Source organism: Bos javanicus, chromosome 14, assembly GCF_032452875.1.
Source record: "Bos javanicus breed banteng chromosome 14, ARS-OSU_banteng_1.0, whole genome shotgun sequence".
Taxonomy (NCBI): Eukaryota; Metazoa; Chordata; class Mammalia; order Artiodactyla; family Bovidae; genus Bos; species Bos javanicus.
The window spans coordinates 48,188,111-48,206,239 of record NC_083881.1 but is presented as its reverse complement, the minus strand read 5'-3'; positions in this window follow the sequence as shown (position 1 = coordinate 48,206,239).

Below are 18,129 nucleotides of genomic sequence, written 5' to 3'. Positions count from 1 at the left end.
TTAAAGAGGAAATATGCAAGGAAGGAAAAGAAGGACTAAAGGTTACCGTATATGATGATATCTTTTAATAAAGAATGACCCTATACCCACTCTTAGGTGACCCCATCCTCATTCTGAAATGGGACAAAATCCAATGACAATCCTTGCTCCTAGATGGTGCGAGGATATAGAAAAGAGGCAAGATAAAGGGATGGGGAAGGAGAGCCTCACATAGAGAGGAATTTCTTTTGGGTTCTAAGAAAAGAGACGGGAACAATGAGGACAATGAGCAGAGTCTGTGTGGGGTACTTGTGTCCCCATTCCCACTTTTGCTTCTGTCCTCTTTTTGAGCTCAGACAGAGAAGCTGGGCAAGAAATTAAAGAGTGGTGTTCACTGAACAGTATGTCAGATTCAGCACCATCTGGACTCCTTTGGAGTCTGGGACTAGCAGATAATACAGAATGAGAGAGAGGCAAAGAGAACATTCTTTCCATGACCTCCACTCTCAAACTATCAAAGATCACAGAGCTCAGTTTTGAGATACTCAGGTTCTAGAATGGTGATCTCTAGCAGCGGGTGTGCCTGGAGGAGCAGCATATTCCTTTCCAGAGAAGATGCCAACACAATGGCAAGGCCCTTTGGCAAGGAGGCTGCAATGGAGAACTAGTGGACTGGTTCCCAAACACAAATGAAAGGTCTTTGGAGATTAGGAAAAACCATGGAGGGAGCTTTGAGAACGGGTAATAACAATGAACATGTGTGTCTTATTTTGTAGTTTACGAATTATTCTCCCATATCTCATTTGTTTCTCACAATGAGCCTACCAGGTATGGGGAGCATCATTAGAATCCTCATTTTGCAGATGAGAAGAGTCAGCCTCAGAGTTATAGCAACCTGCCCAAGGTCATTCATCTGGTAAGTATCAAGGTCAGGAACTCAAAAACAGGACGGCTGGCTCTAAATTCTGTGCTTTTTTCCACTGGAACATATTGCCAGTTTGGAGTCATGACAGTTCAGTTAACCAGTCCTTCAGAAAAAAAAAAAAATCTTTTGACTAAGATGACATCAGGGAGCTGAGAGTAATTCAGTACTAGGTCTACTGGGAAAAGGAGCTGCAAAAATCACAGGGTTGACCAGGACTTGAGTCCAGATGAGGAAAAAGATGCCATCTCAAGATTCCCATGAACTGCTTACTGAGAGTCCAGGAAGTACTGCCAAGGCTAGTTGACCAAGGGGTGGGTGGATGCTAATAGGCTGAACCACCCTCTGGGCAGAGCAAAAGGAAGGAGTGTGTTGCCGAGACAGAGAATCTCCTTAATTCAGAATGCAAGCTATCTTTGTGCTCTTAGGCTGTTTTTTCTTTGAGTGATGAAATCCCTGGGTAGGATGAGTATATACAGGGAGAGTACATTCTCTTCCTGAATACAGACATTAACGAATCATTTTGGCCAAGTGCCTCACCTTGACCATTGTGCCCAATTACATATTTGGCTCAGAATCTCAGGTGCTAAAAAATAGGCAAGGGGTAATTTTCAAATATTCCTAGGGTGAATATAAAGTTAATAACTGAAAGAATGATCATTTAGAGCATGGGATGGCAAACTTTTTCTTGAAAGGGCCAGATAGTAAATAGATAGTAAAAGCCCTTCGGCTTGGAGGGCCACGTGGTCCTTATCGTAAGTACACAAACCTGCCCTTGGTGGCACAGACGCACCCATGGCATAGACAATATGCAGACAAATGAGTGTGGCTGTGTTCCCATAAAACTTCACTTACAAAAACAGGTAGTGGGGTGGATTTGACCCAAGAGCCCTGGTTTCTAATCATGAAGTTAGAGAAAAAGTGCAACTGCCTAAGGGCTTTGATATTTGCATTTCTATCTCTGAATCAAGTTGGACCATGGGAGGGCATAGAATACATCATATTAGCTATTTGCTATCAACTTTTATAACATTATAACATAGGACTTCCCTGGTGGCTCAGACGGTAAAGTATCTGCCTGTAGTGCGGGAGACCCGAGTTCAATCCCTGGGTCGGGAAGATCTCCTGGAGAAGGAAATGGCACCCCACTCCAGTATTCTTGCCTGGAAAATCCCATGGACAGAGGAGCCTGGTAGGCTACAGTCCATGGGGTCTCAAAGAGTCAAGACACGACGGAGCGACTTCACTTTCACTTTCACTTTATAACATTACAATGGTATTCACTGTCACCATTAAGAAATGAAATTCTATACTTATTAACCTTTTTTTTCCCTATATTCCCTATGAAATAAATGCTGCAAGTAAGACTTTCTGACAATGCAAACCAAAACAACAATGAGGTTTCACTCACACCAGTCAGAATGGCCACCATCAGAAAAAAAAAAAAAAACTATAAGCAATAAATGCTGGAGAGGTATGGAGAAAAGGGAAACTTTCTACACTGTTGGTGGAAATGTAAATTGATACAACCACTGTGGAGAACAGTATGGAGGCTCCTTAAAAAACTAAAAATAGAGCTAATATGACCCTGCAATCCCACTTCTGGACATCCATCTGGAGACAACCGTAATTGGAGAAGATACACCACCCGAATATTCACTGCAGCACTATTTACAACAGCCAGGACATGGGAACAACCTAAACATCCACCAAGAGAGGAAAAAATGAGGACATGGTACATATATATAATGAAATATTACTCAGCCATAAAAAAGAATGAAATAATTTCATTTGCCTCAACATGGATAGACCTAGAGAGTGTCAAACTGAGTGAAGTCAGTCAGACAGAGAAAGACAAATATCATATGATATTGCTTAAATGTGAAATCTAAAAAAAAAAAAAAGGCACAAATGAGCTTATTTACAAAGTGGAACTAAAGTCACAGATGTAGAAAACAAACTTATGGTTATCAGCAGAGAAAGAGGGGAGAGGAGGAATAAACTGGAAGATTGGGATTGACATATACACACTTTTATATATAAAATAGATAACTAATAAGGACTAGTGTATAGCACAGAGAACTCTACTCAATACTCTTTAATGACCTTTATGGAAAAATAATTTTAAAAAGAGTGAATATATGCACATGTATAACTGTGCTATATTGTTTGCTATACAGCAAAAACTAGTACAACAATGTAAATCAACTATACTCCAATGAAATTTTTTTAATAAAATTAAATAAAGAATTTCTGACAGTGTTTGGTATTAGAATACATTTTTTTCCACCAAAAATTTGTGTGTTTTCTTCTAACAAAAGAGTCAAATATTTATTACACATTCCTTCTTTAGCTTCACTGGAAAGCTCTGAATAAGGATTTATGGTTAGTCCAGTAATTTTATGACATTTATAGTTGGCATACTTTTCTCCTGTTTCAAGCATATACATACATTCTATGATGTTATAGCCTTTTTTTGTTTGTTTTTTTAAATCTACCTCAAATTTTTGCAAAAAAGAAGTGAAGTCCAAATAAGCACACATAAATACAGAGAAATAGTCAACACTGAATACAGAAATCGAGCCAACTGAAAACAGTAAACCGAAGTTTTAACCCAACTGAACAGATTTGTCCAAAGGATCAAGAAGAAATTAGATTACTTTGATGGAGTGTGAGAAGAATTTCTCTATTAGATATCATCATTTTCTAGTCATTTCTAATTTCAGAAACCAACACAACATTGTAAAGCAATCATTCACCAATTAAAACACAAAGCAACAAAATAATGGAACAAATAGAAAAACAAACCAGTCAACCCAACTGGGAGGGGAAAAGGCAAAGAATACTGAGTTCACAGAAAAGAAAAAACAATGGACATTAAATATATTATGCTCAATCACACTATTAATCAAAAAAATGTAAAATAAAACAGCAAGAGATCTCATTTGGATTAATAGCAAATTTAAAGACAATTCAATTTTCAGCAAGATAGCAAGAAATAAAGATGTATACATTGACAGTACAGGTGCGCAATCGGAGGTAAATTGCTTTGCAGTGTTATATTGGTTTCTGAATGTGGAAATCCCTAGCAAAGTGGAAGATAGATTATCGATAGGTTATCTTCAATGGCCAAAAATTTCCCCTGTAGGTGTTGTTGCTGTTGTTCAGTCGCTCAGTCATGTCCAACTCTTTGCGACCCCAGGAAGAGCAGCGTGCCAGGCTTCCCTGTCCTTCACTATCTCCAGGAGTTTGCTCAAACTCATATCCATTGTTCAGTGACACTATCTAACCATCTCATCCTTTGCCACCCATTTCTCCTCTTGCCCTCAATCCTTCCCAGCCTCAGGGGCTTTCACAATGAGTCAGCTCTTGGCATCAGGTGGCCAAAGTGTTGGAGCTTCAGCCTTAGCATCAGTCCTTCCAATGAATATTCAGGGTTGATTCCTTTAGGATTGACTGGTTTGATCTCCTTGCATTCCAAGGGACTCTCAAGAGTCTTCTCCAACACCACAGTTCAAAAGCATCAATTCTTCAGTGCTCAGCCTTCTTTATGGTGCAACTCTCACAACCATACATGACTACTGGAAAAACTATAGCTTTGACTAGACAGACCTTTGTCGGCAAAGAAACATCTCTGCTTTTTAATTGCTGTCTAGGTACATCATAGCTTTTCTTCCAAGGAGCAAGTGTCTTTTAATTTCTTGGCTGCAGACACCATCTGCAGTGATTTTGGAGCCCAAGAAAATAAAGTCTCTCACTATTTCCATTGTTTCCCCTTCTATTTGCCATGAAGTGATGGGAACAGTTGCCATGATCTTCGTTTTTTGAATGCTGAGGTTTAAGCCAGCCTTTTCACTCTCCTCTTTTACTTTCATCAAGAGGCTCTTTAGTTCCTCTTCAATTTCTGCCATAAGGGTGGTGTCATCTGCATATCTGAGGTTATTGATATTTCTCCCAGCAATCTTGATTCCAGCTTGTGCTTCATCCAGCCCAGCATTTCTCATGATGTACTCTGCATAGAAGTTAAACAAGCAGGGTGATAATATACAGCCTTGAAATACTCCCTTCCCAATTTGGAACCAGTCTGTTGTTCCATGTCCGGTTCTAACTGTTTCTTCCTGACCTGCATACAGGTTTCTCAGGAGGCAGGTAAGGTGGTTTGGTACCGCCATTTGTAAGATATCCTCAATGAAATGAATGGCTTCCCTACTGGAAAGCTCAATTCAAAATTCCAAGTCAATAAGCCCCCTCCATGAAGAATTTCCGATTTACTTTCTGTTAAATCTGAGGTATCACTTGCATATAATAAAATTCACCGATTTTATGTGTGAAATTTGATGAGTTTTGACCGACGTACATGATCATATGTTACTACAATAAAAGTACAATACATTTCCATCATCTGAAAATTTATCTCATATTGGCTTGCAATCAAATTTTTTGTTCTGTCTCTGGATCCTAGTAACTACTGATCTGCTTTTGTCACTAGGTTTTGCCTTTTCAAAAAATTTCCATAAATATAATTATAAGAAATATATGTTTTTGTCTTCCTCTGTTTTCACTTAGCATAATGCTTTTGAGATTCACTGATGTTGTTCTTTATAACAGTAGTTTAATCTTTTTTATTTCTGAGAAGTATTCCACTGTATGGATACACAACTTCAACATAATTTAAAATGCCTTAGTCTTAAATATGAATGGATCAGCTAACACTTAAGAAAAGCCTTCCACATTAAAAAAAAAAGGGGGGGGGTTATACAGTGAATGAAAGGTGGGGGTAGGGGGGAAGACATGAAAAGAACAAAAAAGACTCAAATGATCTTTTAATTAGAAGTATCAGAGGGACTTCCCTGGTGGTCCAGTGGCTAAGATTCCACACTCCCAATACAGGGGGGCCCGGGTCCAATCCCTGGTCAAGGAACTGGATCCCATATGCCACAAGTAAAGATCCTGCATGCTGCACTGATGATGGAAGATCCCACATGCTGCAACTAAGACCCAGCACAGCCAAATAAATAAGATAAATAAAAATAAATACTAAAAAAATCTCTAAAAAGTATCTGAGATTCATGAGAATTTTTTTCCTTTCAATACTAGCAGAGTGCTATGAGAAAGGAACAATTAGAAAGCAAGAAACAGCTCCTAAAATAAAAAATATCACATTCTATGCTGTACTCTGAAATTAATGAACATTGTAAATCAACTACAATTTTTTAAAAAAGGACCATCCAAAGAAGTTTAATATCCAATTAAAATTAATTTCAAAAGGAGAGGATGGATAAAATAAGAAGAAAATTATCGCAGGAAAATGATAAGAAAACACCATGGAACTGAAGGACACAAAATGTCTAGATTGAAAAAGACCCATGCTGAATGCTCAGCACAATGAATGAAAAGCACTACACCAGTATATATCACTGTGACATTTCAGAATACACTGGATCCTGCTAACTACTGATCTAATTTTGTCACGAGAGTTTTGGTTTTCTGAAAATTTTCCATAAATATAATGATAAGATATGTATGTTTTCTATAAATGTAATTATAAGATATGTATTTTTTGCAAAATAAAGAGAATATCTGAGAGGCTTCCAGAGGAAAAAATATCAGCTTTAATACAGAGGGCAAAGAATAAAAAGGACACTGAACTTCTCATCTTCAGTGCTGAAATCCCTTCAAAATCCAAAGGGACATAGAGGATCCTGCTGTGATGTATGTTGGAGAGTGTTTTGCCTATGTTCTCCTCTAGGAGTTTTATAGTTTCTGGTCTTACGTTTAGATCTTTAATCCATTTTGAGTTTATTTTTGTGTATGGTGTTAGAAAGTGTTCTAGTTTCATTCTTTTACAAGTGGCTGACCAGTTTTCCCAGCACCACTTGTTCAAGACATTGTCTTTAATCCATTGTATAGTCTTGCCTCCTTTGTCAAAGATAAGGTGTCCATATGTGCGTGGATTTATCTCTGGGCTTTCTATTTTGTTCCATTGATCTAGATTTCTGTCTTTGTGCCAGTACCATACTGTCTTGATGACTGTGGCTTTGTAGTAGAGCCTGAAGTCAGGTAGGTTGATTCCTCCAGTTCCATTCTTCTTTCTCAAGATTGCTTTGGCTATTCGAGGTTTTTTGTATTTCCAAACAAACTGAAATTATTTGTTCTAGCTCTGTGAAGAATACCGTTGGTAGCTTGATAGGGATTGTATTGAATCTATAAATTGCTTTGGGTAGTATACTAATTTTCACTATATTGATTCTTCCAATCCATGAACATGGTATATTTCTCCATCTATTAGTGTCCTCTTTGATTTCTTTCACCAGTGTTTTATAGTTTTCTATATATAGGTCTTTAGTTTCTTTAGGTAGACATATTCCTAAGTATTTTATTCTTTTTGTTGCAATGGTGAATGGAATTGTTTCCTTAATTTCTCTATTTTCTCATTATTAGTGTATAGGAATGCAAGGGATTTCTGTGTGTTGATTTTAGATCCTGCAATTTTACTATATTCATTGATTAGTTCTAGTAATTTTCTGGTGGAGTCTTTAGGCTTTTCTATGTAGAGGATCACCTTCAGAATGGGAGAAAATAATAGCAAATGAAGCAACTGACAAACAACCAATCTCAAAAATATACAAGCAACTCCTACAGCTCAATTCCAGAAAAATAAATGACCCAATCAAAAAATGGGCCAAAGAACTAAATAGACATTTCTCCAAAGAAGACATACAGATGGCTAACAAACACATGAAAAGATGCTCAACATCACTCATTATCAGAGAAATGCAAATCAAAACCACTGTGAGGTATCATTTCATGCCAGTCAGAATGGCTGCAATCCAAAAGTCTACAAATAATAAATGCTGGAGAGGGTGTGGAGAAAAGGGAACCCTCTTACACTGTTGGTGGGAATGCAAACTAGTACAGCCACTATGGAGAACAGTGTGGAGATTCCTTAAAAAACTGGAAATAGAACTGCCTTATGACCCAGCAATCCCACTGCTGGGCATACACACTGAGGAAACCAGAAGGGAAAGAGACATGTGTACCCCAATGTTCATCACAGCACTGTTTATAATAGCCAGGACATGGAAACAACCTAGATGTCCATCAGCAGATGAATGGATAAGAAAGCTGTGGTACACATACACAATGGAGTATTAGTCAGCCATTAAAAAGAATACATCTGAATCAGTTCTAATGAGGTGGATGAAACTGGAACCTATTATACGGAGTGAAGTAAGCCAGAAGGAAAAACACCAATACAATATACTAATGCATATATATGGAATTTAGAAAGATGGTAAGAATAACCCTGTATACGAGACAGCAAAAGAAACACTGATGTATAGAGCAGTCTTTTGGACTCTGTGGGAGAGGGAGAGGGTGGGATGATTTGGGAGAATGGCATTGAAACATGTATAATATCATATATGAAACGAGTTGCCAGTCCAGGTTCGATGCATGATACTGGATGCTTGGGGCTGGTGCACTGGGACGACCCAGAGGGATGGTATGGGGAGGGAGGAAGGAGGAGGGTTCAGGATGGGGAACACATGTATACCTGTGGTGGATTTATTTTGATATATGGCAAAACCAATACAATATTGTAAAGTTAAAAAATAAAAGAAAATAAATAAATTTTTTTAAAAAAAGAAAAAAAAATCCAAAGGGAAAGGGAACTCATTAACCAAGCATTCTAAAACCAATAGCCATCAGCCAAATGTAAATAAAAATGAATAGATGTAAGTAAGAAGAAAATTTACCTAACAAGTTTTTTTTTTTTTTGGTAAGCCCATGAAAGAATGTACTCTAGCAAATGAAATAAACAGGAAGAGGAAAGGATGATGAATATAAGAAAAAGAAAGCAAAAATCCATCACAGAAGAATCAAAACCACCTCAGGATGAAGCCATAAAATACAGAGTTCACACTGGAAGAGAAGGACTGAGGACTCTGGAATAGAAAACTCTCGAAGAAAAGGAAATTTGATAGGACAACTGATATGATGAACATTTGAAAACAATTAAAATTTATAAGTAGCAAATTACACAAGTTAAAAAATGACCCAATTAGAAACTCCAGGAAAAATAATATTTTACAAATATATATATAAAATATATAATATGTATATATTTCATATATATATTTCACATATATATTTCATATATAGATGAAATCCTGATACACTATTTGGCTTATCAATAAACAATACTTATAAATCATGATGATTAAAACAACCAATTGTGATTTAACTAAAAACAGAGATGTTAACTGCATTGGAGAGGGGGGAGGTATACCCAAATAAAATGTCATGTATCATCAGGAAATCAATAAATAAGTGTATGAAGCAGATAAATCAAGACATCAAACTTGATTGATGTCAAGCCTTCTAGAACCTTCTAGTTGCCTAAACCCCAAACTCTTCCTTTCTGATCCATTTTACATAAACCCAGAGCAACTTTCCTAAAACACAACTTTGATTTTCTTATACCGTCACTCAAAAATCTTCAGTGACTCTATCTTCAGTGAACAAAGCTCAACCTCTGTGATGGCTAATTTTATGATCCAACTTGACTAGGTGACAGGGTGCCCAAATATCTGGCTAAACATTCTTTCTAGGTGAATCTACCATGGTTTCCATAGAGTTTAGAATTTGAATCAGTAGACTGAATAGAGCAGAGTACCCTCCCCAATGTGGGTGGGCACTATCTTATCTGATGAGGGATTGATTAGAACAAAAAAGCAGAAGAAGAGAAAATTATCTCTGGCTGTTGAGCTGGGATAGCCATCCTTTCTTGCCTTTGAATGTCTTCTATCTACCCTCTAGTTCTCATGCCATTAAACTCGAACTAGAACTCACACCATCAGTTCTCCTGATTCTTAGGCCTTTGGGCTCAGACTGAATGCCCCCAGTGACTTTTGTGGTTTTCCAGCTTGCAGACAGCAGATCATGAAACTTCTCATCCTCCATAATCACATGAGCCAATTCCTTATCATAAATCTGGAGAACTCCCGCTAATACAACTTACATAGCATGCCATTCAAATTTCCTGTTTAAACCAGTCCTTTGACAAATATGGAAGCTATCTTTCCCCAGAATCCTTTGTGCTCTCCTTCTGTCATATTTGCACCTAAAAATGCTCTCACCCCAACAACCCCTCCAAATTCACTTACCAAAATCCTACCCCAGTATAGTTGAGGTGCCTCAAGCTCCACCTACCCACTGCCCATTCTGAACAATTTTCTGCCTTTCTCTGCCCTACTCACTACCACTGGCTACATTCCAGCTTCCCTCTTTTTTCTTTCCTGTCCCTTCCTGCTCTCATGTTGTCTCTCTGATAGGTGTACCCAGCCACAGGTCACCCCCCTTTCTGGTTCCAACACTTCCTGGGTTCTGTTAGGGCTTCCCTGACAGCTCAGTTGGTAAAGAATCTGCCCATAGGAGACCCTGGTTCAATTCCTAGGTTGGGAAGATCCACTGAAGAAGGGATAGGGTATCCACTCCAGTATTCTTGGGCTTCACTTGTGGCTCAGTTGGTAAAGAATCCACCTGCAATGCAGGAGACATGGGTTTGATCACTGGGTTGGGAAGATCCCCTGGAGACAGCTACCCATTCCAGTATTCTGGCCTGGAGAATTCCATGGACTGTGCAGTCCATGGGGTCTCAGAGAGTCAGACACGACTGAGTGACTTTCACTGGGTTCTGTTAACTCCATTTCCCCTTGTCCTTTCAACCCTAGGGCGACATGGCTACCCACTGTGGCTATAGTCTTCTTTTTCTTTCTTATTCAACCCTATCTGCATCTCTATAAGATCCTCAAATTCAAGAGCATGTGAACTAGAAAGCAACTATCAAAATGCCAACAAGAAGCAAGAGTCTAGCTAGATGAATCACCTGGAGTGAATGCTGTGGCCCATCAGGGTAACATATGATATTCATCCCATTGCCTTCTATCATAATGTAGGTCTGCTTTCTTAATCCACAGATTATAAGCTTTTTGATTAGGGAGACCATACTTGGTTCATCTAGGTGCCTACTGTGTAACAGATATTCAATAAATGACTGGGACGTACAAGAATCACAGGCTGCCTATTCAACATCCTGACAAAGATCTGGTCATTAGCAGTTCCTGCATGGTAGAGGATTTTCACATAGCTTTCTGCTTTTAGATGTCATGCTGATCAGGATTACTGGGAGGACACCATCCTGACAATAGTAAGCAAAGCGGTCAAAGAGAAGGTTCTAAGGAAGAGAGCACTCTGAACCAGAGATGTGTGAACGCGGAGCATTTCGAGACTGGCATCATGTCTTGAACAAGTTTTCAAAAGAATCAGACTTGGCCAAACCCAAAGAGAATTTTGCCAAGCACTTTTCCCCCTAATTTTTAAACCCATGTGTATTTTGAGGGAAATTCAATCCATATGCTTCTGATTCATTTACACTTAACTCATCAAAATGTTTTGTAAGAGTTACTTGATGTCCCAGTCTTTTGAGCTTTTGTGAAGAAATGCTTTCTCCCCTTAGAAATAGAAACCTTCTTTTGGCAAGTCACACCAAAGAACTGATCCCTAAAACGTTCAAAGTCACTTTCAACCTGAAGGCTATAAGGTTCTAAGAGTTCTTCACTGTATCTGATGGGATTTCCATCTCTATAGGAATCTGAGCAAACTCAGAGATGGTGAAGGACAGGAAAGCCTGGCGTGCTGCAGTTCATGGGGTCGTAAAATCCGGACACAACAATAACAAGGTATCTGAGGGGTTTTGTGGAAGAGCCACAAAGTGGAGGTCTGATGAACAAAAACTTTAAGACAAAGATAATTAAAAATTCCAAAATGGGAGAGGAGATGGGTCAACGTTGGGGAAAAGATGAAAGGAAGTTACAAATCAAACATCCCAAACAAAAAGACAAAGAGTAAATGGATCAATTTTCTGTGTACAAAAGTTCAAAGATGAGACGGGATGAGAGGAGACTGTGAGCAAATAGATGTCCCAGTGCGCATCTATCAAGCTTTCAGAATCCTGCTGTAGAAAACCAAATGCCTCGGCCATTTGGGAAGCAATTATGAGAATGTGTTACTAATTACTTCGATGTGCCTGTTTACTTGAGCAATAATAGTGGTTGCTACGGACCCTGCCAGCTTGTCTGCCTCACTTCTACCACTAAAGTTGGTGCTACTCATGCTTCGTGCAGTAGGTCCTTCCAAGTTTCTTTTCTTGTATCTACTGCAGAACTCACACATACACATTTCTGAAAAACACTATGCTCCAGGGCATCACAGAGAAGTAGCTATTTAAAAATACAGATAACCAGAAACTGGGGCAGGTCACTGGGGCTGTACATTGCTATCTCCTTGCAACCCATGACGCTGTTGTCACTGAAATGAAGTATCTTAGAGCACACGTTCTTCCTTTGTAGAATGGCCTATCTGAGATGTTATAAAAACGATAAAACTCAAGAAAACAAGAAAGCATTCTGCAAGGAGTAATAAAAGTAATCCAGTGGAGTTTTTAAATGTGGATGACAATCAATGTGGGCTTTAGCTTTAAGAAGAGCTGATTTTATTGATAAAATGCCGGAGAAAACTTCAGTATCGTTTCCTGGGTTCACACTCTCAAAGGAAAGGAGACCCAAGGGGGATAAATAAGAGACTATTTAAAAAGAAAAAAATTTGGCAACAGAATCACTTACCTTTTCAAGTATAAGTGAGAGTAGAGACGCCCAAAGAAAACAATGATTTTTCTAGCTGTGTCTAATGAGTTTAGGATTTTTTTTTTTTTTTTAAGATAGGAGTGATGAGAGCAGCAATTTGTTGCTGTTTAGTCGCTAAGTCATGTCCGACTCTTTTGCAACCCCATGGTCTGTAGCCCACCAAGCTCCTCTGCCCATGAGATTTCCCAAGCAAGAATACTGGAGTGAGTTGCCATTTCCTTCTCCAGGAGATGTTCCCGACTCAGGGATTGAACCCCAGTGTCTCCTGCACTGGCAGGCAGGTTCTTTACCACTGAGCCACTCAGGAAGCCCAGCCCATCAACAAACACAGGCCTAAAAGAATGACTTAGACTGGAAAGAACAAAGAAGTCAGGCTTGCAGAAACATGCTCATGGAAATAGGAAAGCATGTCACAGCTATCCTGGGAGCAAAGAGAAAAAGAGAGAGAATATTTCTATCCCAGAGCAAATCAGGTAATGTTATCTGATAACACTAAAAAAAAAAATCCATAATTTTTCAATCCCATTATCTGCCCTATCAAACAAAATGGCACTATGCGTGCGTTTGTAATCTTCAACTTGATTATGAGTTCCTTGAGGACAGACGGTAATCTTTGTTCTTTGTTCCTGCCTTTGGATCCAGAACAACTACCACAACGCTTGGTATCTAAGACATTTTTAGCAAATATTTGTGGAATAAAAAGCTGATAACCCTAAGGCTGGCATCTCTGCTCCAGCCCTAGCTCTCTCCAAGTGAATGCAATCATCAAAAATTAACCTGAAGGTCATTCTGCTTCCTGTTCCACACCAGGAAGGCTAAGTCCTTAGGTCTGTTTGTCATCCTGGGGTTGGGGCATCTAACATATGCCTTAGCTAGCTAGCTGCATCTTCTTCCCTTTCAGCCCCATTTCCCAGAAGTGAGTGGACCATTAGTTGATCTTCCCAAGCTTGGCTGTATCTGTGCTCCTGCATCACTGCTAAGCATACCTCTCCATAGCCACTTGCAGGCCAGTCTAGCACTGAACCATGGCTATGGAACCTGCATTGGGGTATCCTGAGTGATTGTCTACCCTTCCCTAATGCCATCTCTTTCTAAGAGTGTCTCAGTTTCTGCTTCCTATTTATTCCAGATCCTGTTATCCCAGTTCTCCCAGCACGCTGTAAGCCTGACTGCCCCATGACAGCCCAGGCTGAAGATGCCCGAAAGGAAAGGCCATAGAGCTGCTCTCCAAGGGAGGGATGCCTCCAGACCCAGAAACATTACACTCAGGGCCATTAGAACAATGGCAGTGTGCAATAGGTCAGGCTGAATAGCTTCTTTTCTCTTTCTAATTAGGGATATCAGAAGGATTACACAGACATATCTTGGTTTAAACAAGACATTTAGAATGATACAAGCACTTGGTGGCTCAGATGGTAAAGCATCTGCCTGCAATGCAGGAGACCCGGGTTCAATCCCTGGATCAGGAAGATCCTCTGGAGAAGGAAATGGCAACCCACTCCAGTACTCTTGCCCAGAAAATCCCATGGACGGAGGAGACTGGTAGGCTACAGTCCATGGGGTCGCAAAGAGTCGGATGTGATTGAGCGACTTCACTTTCTTTAGAATGATAAAACCTTAAAGCCAGCAGAGTCCTTACAAAAGTGATGCTCTACGTTTGGAGATGAACTCTTTTGTGAATCAGATGGAAGTTAGGAACCCTACTTGTACAAGTTTATCTGGCAATTTCCAAGGGAATCATGTACTACATAGGGTTTCCCTGGTAGCTCTGATGGTAAAGAATCTGCATGCAATGCGGGATACCTAGGTTCAGTCCCTGGATTGGGAAGATCCCCTATAGAAGGAAATGGTTACACACCCCAGTATTCATGCCTAGAGAATTCCATGGACAGAGGGGCTTGGCAGGCTACTGTCCATGGGGTTACAGACAGTCAGATACGACTGAGCGACTAACACACACACACAAGTACTACATAACAAAAACTTTATTTAGTGATTAACAAACCTAACTGCTATCCTCGATCAGTGATGAAAAACAAAAAATGTTAGAGTAGATGGTATCTAAATGACATTCAAATAATAAGAGCCTATGATTCTAATAAAATAGTAATAATAAAAAGAAATTCATTTCTTTCTGCCTGCCATATGCCAGGTTCTATCCTAAGTACTTTGGCTTTATTTAACTCTCACAACAATGCTACAAATTTAGCATTATTATAATCTTCCAATGAAATAACAATACAGATGAGGGAATGGAGGCTGAGAAATGTTAAGTAATGTGTCTAGGGTCTTACAGTATGTGGCAGAGGTTAGAATTACAAGATGGGTTTGACTTTGTCTGACTTACAGGATTTGACTTTCTTTGTCTGACTTACTTCGCTTAGTATGACAATCTCTGGATCCATCCGTGTTGCTGCAAATGGCATTATTTCAGTCTTTTTAATGGCTGAGCAATATTCCATTGTACAATGTATATGTACCACATCTTGTTTATCCCTTTACATTTCCAGGGCAATAGTGTAGGGGAGGCACAGATTGGGAGTTTGAGACTGACATGTACACAATGCTATGTTTAAAACAGATAACCAATAGGGCCTACAGTATAGCACAGGGAACTCTGCTCAATATTCTGTAATAACCTAATGGGAAAAGAATTTTTTTTTTTTAATTTGTAAGATTTGACTGTCTCTGCAAGAGGATAGACAAGGTTACAACTTCCCAAACCCCAGCAGCTTAGAGTTAGGTGTATTTCCTCCTGACATTATATATGCCTCACATATCAGCAGGGGAGCTCTGTTCTTCTTGGTCACTTAAGAGTCCCAGCTAACAGAGCAACTACTCCTTCCAACATTGCCAGTAACTTTACATGAAAGAAAATGGAGCTCTTAGTGTCTCAAAGAGCTTCCCTCATAGTTCAGTCAGTAAAGAATCTACCTGAAATGCAGGAGACCCAGGTTCAATTCCTGGGTCAGGAAGATCCTCTGGAGAAGGAACTGGCAACCCACTCCAATATTCTTGCCTGGAGAATCCCATGGGCAGAGGACCCTGTGAGGCTACAGTCCATGGGTTCACAAGAGTCAGACACAACTTAATGACTAAACGACCACCAGTGTCTCAAAGCGGTGATTCAAATGCTGTAGTCCAGAAGTAAGGTATGTCTCCTCTGCTCATACCACACTGGCCGGAATGAGTCACGTGGGCAAGCCCAAGGGAAATAGAAATTGCAATCTTACTTTTTGCCTGGAAAATAAAATCTTGAAAATATTTGGCAAGCATCAAAATGTCTATTGCACTCAGGTATTAACAACAAATTCTATATACCTTCCACGTGAGAAATGAAATGTTATGTAGGGAGGTGTATCTAGCTATGTTTTTCCATAGTCTTGATATAATCATAGAACAGGGAATAAGCCAGGCCAAATGTCATTCCTCACCGTCTGGTTCTGTGTACCTCAAGTTTTATGTTATGACCTAATTGGAATGTAGCAATTGCACTAAATTCCAGATACCTGCCCATGTTCTGTCTTTAAAATGCAGCATATTCGAGTTTAAGGTTTAAATAGAGAAGCACTTCTAGAAGCAATCAAATTTGAATCCTCATTCCTTCTGATTCTTGCCCTTATTTTCTGGTGAAAGTTTTTAAGCAAACAGAGCATTTGTTGTGCTACCACGACTCATTAAGACAGTGCTGTTGCTTTCCTTTTTTATTTTATTTCCAAAATCCTTCCCTTCTGGAGACTTATAGTAATAGAAATAACTTCCTTGATTTTTATGTCTTCACATGCCTATGGTGCTTACTGGTTTGCGAAACAGGCACTTTTCACATCAGAGATCTCATTTCATCAGCCTTTCATATGGGCATTATTTTCATTACAATTCTCCAGATGAAGAGCTGGAAGCCCAGAATGGTTAAAAAAAAAAAAAACAAACCAACTAGCCTAAGGCCACAGCTGAAAAAGAGGTTGGACTGGCTTCAATCCCCCTCATCTGATCCCACAGTCTGTGCTCCTTCCTGTCACACCTCCCCAATCTTTGTGACAATTATCTTTAACTGCTGGTAAAATCAGTCATGGCCCATCCTCTCTTTTGTGCAAGAATATCAGAGACAAAAGGTTCCTTATTCCAAAATGACTCTGACCTCTAAGGCTCCCACAGAAGGAGGTTTCAAGAGGGAAGATTGCACAATTAACAACAGCCATAAGAACTTCCCTTGTCAGGCAAGTTTTCATTAGCAGGCGACAAATAAATAAATAAGCCCCTGAATGGAAACATTCTAGAAATGGGAGAACTAAGATTTGCCAAGCACCTCCTATGAACCTCGCATGTAATACTGTTTGTGTTGATAATGGCTGATGTTTACCAACGGCTTCCTTTGAAAAAGTTCCAGGGCTAAGAACTGCCCATGCACTGTGATGACCTTTTATCCTGGAGACACCCCCATGATGCAGATATGGTCAGGATTTGTCTTTTGCACATGAGACCAAGCATTGGAAACGAGACTGAGCAGCTGGAAACTACCAACACCGCACGCGATTGACAAGTGGCTGAACTGGGATCTGAACCCAGAATGTTGAGCTCAAGAGCATGACTTCTTGTGATTTCATGACCACAGCAAGGCTGGTACATAGAAATCATTATTCTTATCATCGCACAAAGAAGTGCAGTAACTCTCCCAAAGTCACACAGCCAATTGTCAAAGTGAAAATGAACTTGAATTTGTTCTGTATCGAAGGCCAGTTACACCAGCGCTGAGGAAGCAAGTTAAAGGCTGTGCCTTTTAACTCAAGGCCATCTCAGCAAAGAGAAAAACACAGAGATAACCACCAGAGGATGCAAGACGAGCCAGACTGCACTTCCATTCCAGTTCTCAGTCTTACTGGGCTGTGCATGCTGTTAACCTTTGCGGTTCATGAAAGAGGGAATTCCTGATGGTTCCTGAATACCTTTGAGGCACTTTCCACTGGAGACTCACACGACATTGCTCCACTGTGAAAGGCTCCGAGCGTTTGCAGCGATCCTGGAGCACTGTTCCATCTCTTCAGGCTTGCTTATGGCCTTCATCTTCCAGCGCTCCTTTGGACACCCCAGACACCGCCCTTCTCCAGGGCTACCATGCAGCTAATACTTCCGTCCACAAAGACGATGCACACGCCACACACTAGGATGAAGCACGTCGCCTTTGAAGGGGTGTTCTGCCTGCAGCGTCACCCTTTGTGCCTTTCACTTCACACTGGACAAAGCGAACGAAACCACTGAGCCATTTACGGTAGTCATCTTTCCTAGTAGTAGCTGATGAATTGTTGAACGGAGTATTGAAACAGTTTTCCGATTTAAAAACAATATCTACTGTGGTATGCTATGCTATGCTATGCTAAGTCACTTCAGTCGTGTCCGACTCTGTGTGACCCCAGAGACGGTAGCACACCAGGCTCCCCCGTCCCTGGGATTCTCCAGGCAAGAACACTGGAGTGGGTTGCCATTTCCTTCTCCAATGCATGAAAGTGAAAAGAGAAAGTGAAGTCG